Source organism: Carassius gibelio, chromosome A14 (genome assembly GCF_023724105.1).
Source record: "Carassius gibelio isolate Cgi1373 ecotype wild population from Czech Republic chromosome A14, carGib1.2-hapl.c, whole genome shotgun sequence".
Taxonomy (NCBI): Eukaryota; Metazoa; Chordata; class Actinopteri; order Cypriniformes; family Cyprinidae; genus Carassius; species Carassius gibelio.
Window position 1 is genome coordinate 22,272,615 of NC_068384.1, and position 12,342 is coordinate 22,284,956.

Here is a 12,342-nt window from a genome sequence, read left to right on the forward strand (position 1 = left end):
TACGTTCTCAAAACTCAGGCAATTTGATAATACCTAGAATATCAAAATCAACTGCGGGCGGCAGATCCTTGTCCTATTTGGCTCCTAAACTCTGGAATAACCTACCTAACACTGTTTGGGAGGCAGACACACTCTTGCAGTTTAAATCTAGATTAAAGACCCATCTCTTTAACCTGGCATACGCATAACATACTAATATGCTTTAAAAGCTGCGGTAGGTAACTTTTGACGCTCTAGTGGTTAATAAACAGAACTGCTTGCGTCTTGCGGAAGAACATCGTAGCCGGAACTACTTCTCTCTGTTTATGTCTATGAAGAATCACAAAGGTACTGGGTTACTCTGCCGCGGTACCCCCGAAGCAATCTAAAATAGTCAGAATATAAACACTTATTACAGGTGCACCCTAGTGATTCAGGACAAGCCGAAAACACAGTTTGGAAAATGGATTCATGGTGTACTCGCTTATTATATACATTTTTCTACATTTTGAACACAAACAATATTACGGACCGCAGCTCTGATTGGTTGTTTTCTTATATATTTTTACAAAAGTTACCTACTGCAGCTTTAATATCCAAATCCGTTAAAGGATTTTTAGGCTGCATTAATTAGATAAACCGGAACCGGGAACACTTCCCATAACACCCTATGTACTTGCTACATCATTAGAAGAATGGCATATACTCTAATATTTGTCTGTTTCTCTCTTGTTCCGAGGTCACCGTAGCCACCAGATCCAGTCTGTATCCAGATCAGAGGGTCACTGCAGTCACCCGGATCCAGTACGTATCCAGACCAGATGGTGGATCAGCACCTAGAAAGGACCTCACAGCCCTGAAAGACAGCGGAGACCAGGACAACTAGAGCCCCAGATACAGATCCCCTGTAAAGACCTTGTCTCAGAGGAGCACCAGGACAAGATCACAGGAAACGGATGATTCTTCTGCACAATCTGACTTTGCTGCAGCATGGAATTGAACTACTGGTTTCGTCTGGTCAGAGGAGAACTGACCCCAACTGAGTCTGGTTTCTCCCAAGGTTTTTTTCTCCATTCGGTCACCGATGGAGTTTCGGTTCCTTGCCGCTGTCACCTCTGGCTTGCTTAGTTGTGGTCACTTCATCTACAGCAATATCGTTGACTTGATTGCAAATAAATGCACAGACACTATTTAACTGAACAGAGATGACATCACTGAATTCAATGAAGAACATCCTACTGTAACTATCATTTTGCATTATTGACACACTGTTTTCCTAATGAATGTTGTTCAGTTGCTTTGACGCAATGTATTTTGTTTAAAGCGCTATATAAATAAAGGTGATATTGACTAAAGCAGGATTCTGGCAGAGCAGGCACTAGACCGAGCTTGTGGGCTGGTGCCTAAACTGGACTCTGGTCTGGAACAGATACCCTCTCTGGGCCAAACATATACCCACATAGCAAATGTTTTCTGGCCCAGATCCCAGACTCGGGCTACACATGGGCCATAACTGGCCCGAATCTCAGCCAGTTAATCAGCCTTAGCTGACCCTGATCTGGGCCAAACCAGGTTTTATTATTGGTGCCAATCCTCAGCCTTAAGTAAATCAGAATCCCCAAATCTGAGCCACACCTGAGCCTTATATAGCCCAGAACCAAATATTTTATATTATTACCTTGTATATTCCTATGATCACAATTATTAATTGTGACATGCTTTAATGTACACACAATCTATGCCAATAAAGTACATTGAACGGAATAGAAAATCAGACTTAAAACCCACACATTATGTAACTGTGCAAAATGTTTTTTTAATTCTCATTCAAAACACGCATCACCGGAAACACGGCATGTCGAAATCTCTGAAAAAACCGTCAAGAGCCAATGAGCTTTTGGATTATGATCAGTGTAGACGATGACGGGAGTAGAGCTATATCCAACATACACGTCGAAGTGCTGCAAAGCAAGCAACATAGCCAGAGTCTCCTTCTCGATAGTAGAATAATTCAACTGATGATGATTGAATTTAGAAGAAAAATAAGACACTGGATGGGATATGCCATCAGCACAACTCTGAAGCAGGACAGCTCCAACTTCGGTCGCGCTGGCGTCTACCTCAAGCTTGAACGGACGAGCTAGGTCAGGAGCAGACAACACTGGGGCACTGCAAAGGAGAGACTCTCCTACTGGACGTACCTGACCATTTCCAACCTGTTTTCCTAGATAACAGAGGCTTTTGCAAAATCGCATTTCATCAGATTTAACGTTAGGGAGGCGGCTGTCAATCGACTAAAAACATTGTGCAAGGTAGAAATGTGCTCAATCCACGTAGAAGAATAAATAACTACGTCATCAAGATAAATGTTACAGTTTGGCACATCACCCAAAACCATAGACATTAATCTTTGACAGGTTGCTGGTGCGTTTCGTAGCCCGAATGCCATCCGCGTATACTGAAAGAAGAAATCGGGAGTCACAAAGGCAGAAATGTCAGAAGCACATTGAGGCAATGGTACCTGCCAATAGCCTTTTAAAAGGTCTAGTTTCGTAATGTACCGAGCTGTGCCAAGATTATCAATACAGTCCTCTATACGAGGCAACGGAAATGCATCAGGTACAGTAACAGAATTCACCTTGCGAAAATCAGTACAAAAACGGAATGAACCGTCAGCTTTAGGTACCAAAATGCATGGTGAACTCCAAGGGCTACTACTCTTTTTGGCAAAACCATTCTGGACCAGATAGTTCACTTCACGTTTCATGATTTCCCTCTTACCTACGGGACAGCGATACGCATGCTGTTTTATTGGAACTGCGTTACCCACTTCAATATCATGCTGGATGACAGAAGTTCCAGACGGAACATCATTAAACAGGTTAGGATTACTCTCTACTAAGTCAATCACATCCTGACGCTGGTCGCTAGATAAATAAGATAAATGAGATGGTAAAACTCTTAAAACCTCAGAATTCTTTAAGTGGCCACCATTTAAAATTTCCGTGGACATTTTCAACCCATCATCTACATCCTCAGAATCCATTGTATGGGACAGCAATGACACTCGCTCCACGTTTGACACCGGTTTCTCACATTCAGACACGTTACTCCCCTCAATTTTCTCAGTTCGGGCCTTATATGATTTCAACATATTCACATGACACAAACGTGTCTTCCGTCGTCGTTCTGGGGTATGAACTATATAATCAGTGTCACTCAGCTTACTCCTAATCAAATAAGGACCTGCAAAACGTGCAGCTAGTGCAGAACCAGGTGAAGGGAGCAACACCAATACTCTTTCTCCAGGCTCAAACTTCAGCATCACCGCCTGCTTGTTGAAACAACGTTTCATTTTCTTTTGAGAGCGAGAAAGAGCTTTGTAAGCTTTGCTTTGCCTTTTGTAACCGTTCACGAGTACGAGAAACAAAATCGAGCACATTACGTTTCTCAGTTGAACCAGTAACAAAAAATTCGTCTTTCAGTACTTTTAAAGGACCCCGTACATTATGCCCAAAGACCAATTCAGACGGACTAAAACCAAGTGACTCTTGTCGCGCTTCACGCAAAGCAAATAAAACCTAAGGGACTCCATCATCCCACTCATTCCCCGCCTCCAGGCAATATTTTCGCAGATTGGATTTCAGTGTCTGATGCCACCGCTCCAGAGCCCCCTGCGATTCTGGATGATAGGCACTGGAGGTGACATGTGACACGTTCAAGGCTTTCAACACATTTCGGAATATTTTAGACAAAAAATTAGTACCTTGATTGGTTTGAACAATTTTCGGCAATCTGAAAGTTGTGAAAAATTTGGTAAGAGCTTTGGTGACGGATTTGGCAGTTATATTCCGTAACGGTATTGCTTCCGGAAATCGTGTGACAGTGCACATAATTGTTAAAATATACTGAGAACCAGATTTAGTTCGCGGAAGTGGACCAACACAATCTACAAGGACGCGTTCAAAAGGTTCACCCACAGCCGGAATAGGACGGAGTGGAGCAGGTGGCACAATCTGATTGGGCTTTCCTACTACTTGACATGTATGGCAAGTTTTACAATATTGAGACACATCAGTCTTCAACCCAGGCCAGAAGAAGTGTTGGAGCACCCGATTATACGTCTTCGTTATACCGAGGTGCCCAGACCAAGGATGATCATGTGCCAGACTCAATATGCTGTCGAAATTTCGAGGGTACCACAATCTGATGGACCACATTCCAATCGTCTAAATTTTCATCACTAGATAATCGAGCATTCCATTTACGCATTAACACAGTGTTGTTCCAATAAAACTGATGGTTATGCGACGGTGATTTTTCACTGTCCGCACTGAGACGACACTTCTCTAATGTAGGATCACTTTTCTGAGCCTCAATAAGAACATCACACGAAATAGGCAAAAATACGTCAGGATCTGGACAAACAGACTTTTTGATTGGGTTAACATCCAAATCTTCAGAAAGTTTATTTCTCTTAAACATCTCTGAAAAAACAGACTCACCCAAATTCACTTCATTCTCCTTCGCAAAACTTTTTCCCTGAGCGCGTCGTAACTACACTAGAAGCAAAAACATTTGGAAAATGTTGTGCAAGCGCATCAGGTTGTTGATCAATACATGGGAGTATTAACAACATGCACAACTGGCATTACTTTGCCTCCAGCGAGATCATTTCCCATAATAAAATCAATACCTCTCACAGGTAGGGAAGAACAAGCCGCTACATTAAAACATCCAGAGACTAAATCAGACGACGACCAGACACGATAAAGAGGTACAGTTACAAAACCCATTTCTATACCCTGTACAATAGTACTAGTATCACATGCGGACTCCGCGGAAAAAGGCAAAATGTCGGACAGTATAAAGGACTGGGATCCCCCCGTATCCCGCAAGATCCTCACAGCCTTCTAATCCTCCGCACGACCAGTCAACGATACATAACCCTCAAACACAAAAGGTTGAAAACACTCATCAGGCGCTACAAAAGACGTGGGCTGCTGAGACACAACTTTTACTAAAACTGACCCGCGAGGTTGAATTGAACCATCTTGATGCTCTTGGTTTCGTTTTAAAATTCGACACTCAGCGAGAATATGTCCCATTTTGTGACAATAGCCACATTCCTTCCGAGTTTTAGGGCTCAATGAATTATGGCTGACTTTAAAGTCAAAAGAATTAACTTCATTCTCCCTTTGTGAAATGTCCCATGAAATCCCTCGGACGCTTTACAAACACAGGTTTATGAATTAATGCACACTCGTCTGCCAGAACAGCCACTTGTTGCACAGTACTAACCTTCTGTTCATTTAGGTACAAAACAGTACGCTCAGGAACACAATTCTTGAACTCCTCAATGAGCAAAAGTTCACACAAAGATTGATAGTCCTTGACTTTACACGCTTTTATCCATTGATCAAAAAGTATACCCTTCTCGCGGGCAAACTCAACATATGTCTGGGAAGCAGATTTTTCGTGGTACGAAACTGTTGTCTATAATGTTCAGGCACTAGCTCATAGGCACGGAGAATCGCATTTTTCACCGTCTCATATTGAACGCTTTCTTCTAAAGAAAGAGAAGCACAAACTTCTTGAGCTTTCCCTGTAAACTTGCATTGTAACATTAATGACCAGACCTCAGTTGGCCACTTCAAAGCTAAAGCTATTCGAACAGCCTGCAACTCTAACTGTCGTATTTTAACTTTCATCTCCGCTTCAATACGGTTCAACTCGAGCTGATGCGGTAATTCATCCTTCCATGCTTGAGCTTTGTCTTGCGTCTCAAACTGTAATCGAGCCAACCGTAATTTTAAACGCAAATCTCCACGATCTGCGGGGGATGCTTCAGTAGAGAGAGAAAAAGGTTCGAATTTAGGCAAAGAAAGAGGTGGTCCTACCTTTGCACCACCACTGGTACCCGGAGTAACTGGATCGCCAACAAGAGAACACCGCGAGGTAGGACATGGTGGAGCTTGTTCCTCTTTATCCATTACAGCTGCAACAAATTCTGCTGATGTAGGAACATCCTCCACCAAAGGCAACACCCTTTTACTAATTAAACCAGCTACCAAACAAGCTTTTAAGTCTTTCTTAAGCAATGTTCTAGAAACAGGTATTTCAAAATGTTGAGCAATAATGATCAAATCGTCCTTTCTACACGTTTCTAACACCACAATATTAGGTTGATTTATAAACTCGTTTACATCAAACGTCGCCATGGTAAATTGATGAGCAGAAAATTTACATGAGAAAAAATGGTAGCTAAAGGCTTTAAACGTCTCCGGACCTACACCTACCTAACCAAGACCTAACTAAGGCCTCTCTAATCTTCAGAGGGTACCAGTTGAGAGGCGAGCCTCTCCCCGGAATACCTCCAAAAATAACAAACTAACATAAAGAAAATAATAAATCAGTAAACCGTAGCGAGAACCGGCGCTAAACATGGTCCCCCTGGTTTACTCTACCTACCCGGAGATCGCTCAGCCCCACCACCAACATAATCTTCTGCTTACACAAATCAATTAAACAAATTAATCTCGGACGAGCCCCCAATTTATGTTACGAACCCCTCTTTAGAACTCAGAGAAAAGGGTTGCATAACATAAAAGAAGGATACGTGAGACCTAAATGAAAGGCCAGAACATTTATTTAAATAAACAAAACTAAGAAAACACGTATCATAACGGAATAAACACCAAAATACTTCTACAAAAGATTACCAAACTATGATAAACAGAAACTAACAACAAGACACTTCAAGATATGAAAACAACAAAAAACAACCATAAATTCCAATTAAGAAAGACAAGAAAAGAAAAGCAAGCTGTTGGCAGGTGAGTCTCCTCCCTCACACCGTCATGCTCTGCTTCAGCGTCCTTAATAGCGTCGTTCACCAACGAGTACGATGAGTCGCAGGTGTACAACGACGCGCAGGTGCACGGGGCAGACCTAGCAATCAAACTCAAGATGCAGAAAAAGAAAAATCAGGACATTGTAGATAAGAAACTCACAAGGCACAAGCCGTAACAGTTTGATATCGCTGCATAAAACTTATTGTAAAACTTCTTAACCACACATTTTTAAATAGTTACTATAGCTTCAGAGGAAGGAGATACATATTGCTGATGAATGCGATTTGAATTTGGATCTGTTCCTCACACCAAGCATCACATGGATACAGAGGATTTAAATAAAAATAAAATACTTTCATGATCATTTTATTAAATGCTTATGCATGACAGCATACTAATAAAAAATGATGTGCCCCCACTCTCTATTATAGATCAGTGTGTGTCCTATAGTAAACAAAATAAATATTACATGATAACGGTTAAATACTCTATCTCTCTTTCTTTTCATGTAAGGATTCTAAGATTATTTGTACCAAGAATACTAAAATACAATTTAATACAATTATAATTAAGTGCAGTTTAATGAACTTGACTGAAATAACCACTTGTTACAACCAATGCAGCAAAGCATTTGTGAAGCCACAACACACACACAACCTTGAGGTCAGTTTAATGTTTTGTGTGAAATAAAAAGAAAAAAACATACTCAAACATGTCACTACATAAGCTATTTTGTTTACCTTACTTTGATCCTTACTTTCAAGTATTTGTTCACAACAATCTCTGGGTTTTCAAACTGAGACATCTGAACAAACTATTGTACATGGAACAATATTGCACAAGTTCCCAGCATGCATTGCAGCCTGAAAACATTTTGTGTTCATTATGAAAATATTGTATTGTTTTAAATTTTACTAATTTTTTTTATCTTAATTTATGCTGTTTCTGCTGTTGTCACTGTCAGTTAGCTGTTATGTGTATCAGAGTTCATATTTGTACTGATTTAAACTGTATTGATCCTCACCATGGTTGAGAACCGTGTGCTGAGGTATGTGCATCCCGCTGCAATTTAATCAATGCGTTTGTCTTTAAGTATAGCTGTTTGTTTTCAGTTATTAGAAGGCTTTGAACATATATTTAAATCTGAAAGAAATATGATTATTATAGAGTGTTTGTGGTTATCTAACACATTTTTAAAAGCTCAGTGGACTGACTTTTATTCAGTTTGTAGGTTTTTCAGTTTTCTTTGCAAATTAACTTAAGTTGAGTGAGTGCGATAGGTTGCCTTATTTATTTATGTTAGGTCAACTGTTTGTTTGATTTTGCAGTGTAACTATAATGGAGAAAGTATATTTTACATCAAATCATTTTTAAATGGTTTACTAATCAGATTATCATATAACCTAACAATATGAGAAGTGTCTTGATGCAGCCTGCAGTGGACATCAAACCCGGCCCAAATCCAAGTGTGACGTCACAGACTATGCCCATGTCAAATATGTCACATTCTCATTCATTTTGAAGCAGGAAGAAGCATCCATAAGATAATTTTTATTGTTTGCCAACCGCTAAAAAAGAAGCTGTTGTTTGTCAGTTAGTCCCTTATGAAAAATAACCATGGTTTTATTATAGTAAAACTGTAGTAACCCATGGTTTTTTGGCGTATTGAATGCCATTTGTAAAACCACAGATTTACTACAAATACCATGGTTAAACTATGGTTAATATAGCAAAACCATGGTTAATTTGTGGTTACCATGGTTTAACTACAGTAACCATGGTTTTTTGGTTTTATTTGTAGTAAAACCATGGTTAATTTTCGTAAGGGGTAAAAGAACGTCTCAAGGTTATGAATGTAACCCTGGTTCCTTGAGGGAACGAGATGCTGCGTCGAATGCTTTGGGGAATGTCCCTGACAAGACCAACTCTGAATATCATGTGCAATCTGTCCAATGGAAGGGCGTGACGTCACGGGCGGGGTGACGTAGGGACCAGGAAGCTATAAAAGGACATGCCGTGCAGCTAGCTTCAGCTTCAAGTAGGGAAGCAAGCGCCGGCAGGGGTGCCAGGAGTATGGCTATGCTAGAGGCCGTCATACCCTGAATGGAGTAAGCCTTGGCTCCCAAAGGAAGGGGAAGACCAGAGGACTCATATGATACGTTGATAGCCTCGACTATCCAACAACTTAGGGTCTGCTTAGAGGCAGGAGAACCCTTTTTAGGAGGACCATAGCAAACAAGCAATTGGTCTGATTTTCTCCACAGGGCAGCTCTGTGGACGTATGTGTCCATTGCTCACACTGGACACATACTAATTAGCTTTTCCTAGTTAGCTCCCAAAAGGGAGGAGGGCAGAAGGCCTGCAGTACTATGTGTTGTGGTGTAACAGAGGGAACCTTAGGAACATAACCCGCTCAAGGGTATAAAAATGCTTTGGCCATACCAGGGGCAAAGTCTAGGTAAGTAGGGGCCACCGAAAGAGCCTGAAGATCTCCAACTCTCTTCAGCGAGGTGATAGCCAGTAACAGGGCAGCCTTAAGTGTCAGATGTCTATCTGAGATAGCATGTATCACCTCGAATGGAGCTTTACAAAGAGCCTCTAAAACCACAACCAAATCCCAGGGGGGAACAGGGGACTGTACTGGAGGCCTCGGCCTCAGCGGACCGCGGAGGAAACGTGTAACTAGGGGGTGTCTGCCCACTGACTGATCATTGAAAAGGACATGGTAAGCAGCTATGGCCGCCACGTACACCTTTTAGGCGGAGTGTGTTAACCCCGCAGAGAGCCTAGCTTGTAGAAACTCCAGAACTGTACCAACTGGGCAGTTAACAGGGTCAAGCTGGCGGTCTCTGCACCATGAGGTGAAGAGTTTCCACCTCAGGGCATACAGTTTCCTTGTAGAGGGAGCTCTGGATTGGAGGAGGGTCTCAACAACCTTGGTTGAGAGACTGGATTCTATGAGCTGTGCCCCCTCAGGGGCCACACCCACCGTTTCAACAACTCCAGGCGAGGGTGAATTATCGTGCCCTGCGCCTGTTAGAGTAGGTCTGTCCTGATCGGTATCTCCCACGGAGAGCCGTTGAGGAGCAAGACTAAATCTGCAAACCATCAGAACGGGGCTACTAATGACAGACGGACCCCATCCAGGTGTACTCTCGCCAGAACTCCCGGGAGTAGAGCTTAGCCAGGTCTGTACCATTGCGTCCAGTCCCAGGGGAGCTGGATGAACTAGAGAAAACCAGAGGGGACATTGCGATGTCTCCTGAGTTGTAAAGAGGTCCACTTGGGCTGTGCCACACACTCTCCATATACCACCTCGGGGTGAAGTTTCCATTTCCCGGGCCTCGGCCCGTCCGACAATATGTCTGCTCCCACATTCAATCTCCCAGGAATATACACTGCTCTGAGCAAGAGGAGTTTGCCCTGGGACCACAGGAGGATCTGGTGTGCCAGCTTGTACAAGGGGCGTGAACGCAGACCCCTCTGGTGATTGATATAAGAGACCACCGATATGTTGTCGGTGCGCACCAACACATGGTGATCCCTCAGGTCTGAGAGGAAATGTTTCAATGCTCGATAGACTGCTAACATCTCTAGGCAATTGATGTGGCATGTCAGATGGTGACCACTCCACAGACCGCGGGCAGGGTGGCCACTCATGACCGCACCCCAACCGGTGAGGGACGCGTCTGTCACTAGCGTTACATGGCGACAAAGAGCTCCCAGGCCTTCTTTGACTCTCTCGACTGATGTGAGGATCGATTCGATCCGAGCAGGAGACAGACGTGCCTGCATCGTGGTCGAATCCCACACTATGCCTAGATAGGTGGTTCTCTGAACTGGAGAAAGCACACTCTTCTTGGCGTTTAGTCTCAAACCCAGCTCCTCCATATGTGCGAGAACGACATCCCGATGTCGAACCGCCATCTGCTCTGATTTAGCTAAAATCAACCAATCGTCGATATAATTCACCTACAACCTGTTTGACAGTGAGCATTTTGAACTTCAGTGACATAACTGAGCAGTTCAGATGACGTAAGTCTAAGATCGGACGCAGCCCTCCATCCTTCTTTAGAACTATGAAATGGCAGCTGTAAAACCCAGACTCCATGTCTAGAGGAGGGACCACCTCTATGGCCTCCTTCCTTAATAGGGTATTCACTTCTTGTTCCATAACCAGAGCCTGCCAGGGGCCAACTATTGTCGGTGTAACCCCGTTGAATATTGTACGTAGGACCCAATGAGATACATTTGGCAGTAGTTTCTACTAGGGCTATGCAAAATATCGAAAGCAATTTTCATGCACATCTCATCAGTAAAGAGGCTCCTGTAATTAGAAGTATATCTCCAGCACGTGTGCACAGCCCTACTTTCAACGCTGCTAAATAATCTACTAAGGGAATCAGTCTCTCGCTCGCGGGCAGAAATAAGTTGGAGCAGCGCTCGCTGGAGGCCGCATCGCCCTAAAATTCTGGCAGGGTTGGCAGACCAACCTCCTGAGGGCACTGAGGTGAAACGGGTACCATATATTGAGGTGGACCTTGCTCTACCCAAGTAGGGGCTGCCCTCTGAATCCCTAAGCCACTGGCGTCAGGATTTCATTGTCGAGGACTTCCTGGCCTCGATGACTGTTTGCAGGTCTGACTTGGGCCTGGAAGCCCGCCACTCAGAGCGTCTCTGAGGCCCTCGGTCTTGACGTGGGGGAGCATTAGCGGTGACACTTTGTATTTGAGCCTCACGATATGAGGAGTTGGCATGTGGCGTGGGCATCTCCCGTCCAGAAGGAGGAAATTCTGGAATGCCCAATAGCGCGAGTATTCTCTTTAGTGGCACAGAGGAAGAGATCAGCGGTCCTTCTAAGCTCTTCGATATCATTGGACTTGATCCCCCCCCCCTCGTTGATATCTCCCAGCAGGTCAGCTTGATATGCTTGGAGGACTGCCATAGTATGAAGGCATGCTGCAGCCTGACCTGCTGCCACATAACCTTTACCCACCAGCGTAGATGTAACTCTAAGTTGCTTGCTAAACATCGTATAGATGTCATGATTCTGCCCTCGTGTCCTTGATTTTTCCCTAGTCTTGAGGCAGGATCATGATAGACCCATGTTTTGTGTACAAGCACATGGCCTTGTCTTTGGGCCATGTGCTTGTGTTGTCTCGTTCCCTTGCCCCCCCTTGTTATCCTAGTTGTCGTGATTGCCTTACCTGTGCCACCTGTTGTGTCTTGATTAGTTTTTCTATTTATATCCCCTAGTGTTCTCTGTCTTTTGTCGGTTCATTGTTTCTACATATGTGTTCCTTGTTAGCTTGTGAGATATTGTATCATTGTTACCCCTTGAAGAAGTCGTTGTATTACCCGTGAGTGTTTATTTGTTGTTAGTGTTCTAGTGTTTAGAGTCTTTGTTTATCATGTCTACCCAGTCTTGTTAAGTTATATAGTCTCTGCCCTAGTCGTTGTTTTCCCCCTCGTGGGTTTTGTTTTCCCCTTTTTGTATTTAATAAACCTA

General features: G+C 43.2%; 1 long non-coding RNA gene across 1 annotated transcript in view; it reads right to left on the bottom strand.

Moving 5' to 3' along the window:
* Positions 1 to 657: 657 nt before the first annotated feature.
* LOC128026908 (uncharacterized) overlaps positions 658 to 12,342 on the bottom strand; it is a 28,541-nt gene continuing 16,856 nt past the window's right edge. Inside the window, exon 3 of the long non-coding RNA XR_008186560.1 lies at positions 658 to 815. This is a non-coding gene — a long non-coding RNA (uncharacterized LOC128026908). The remainder of the gene's footprint in view (positions 816 to 12,342) is intronic.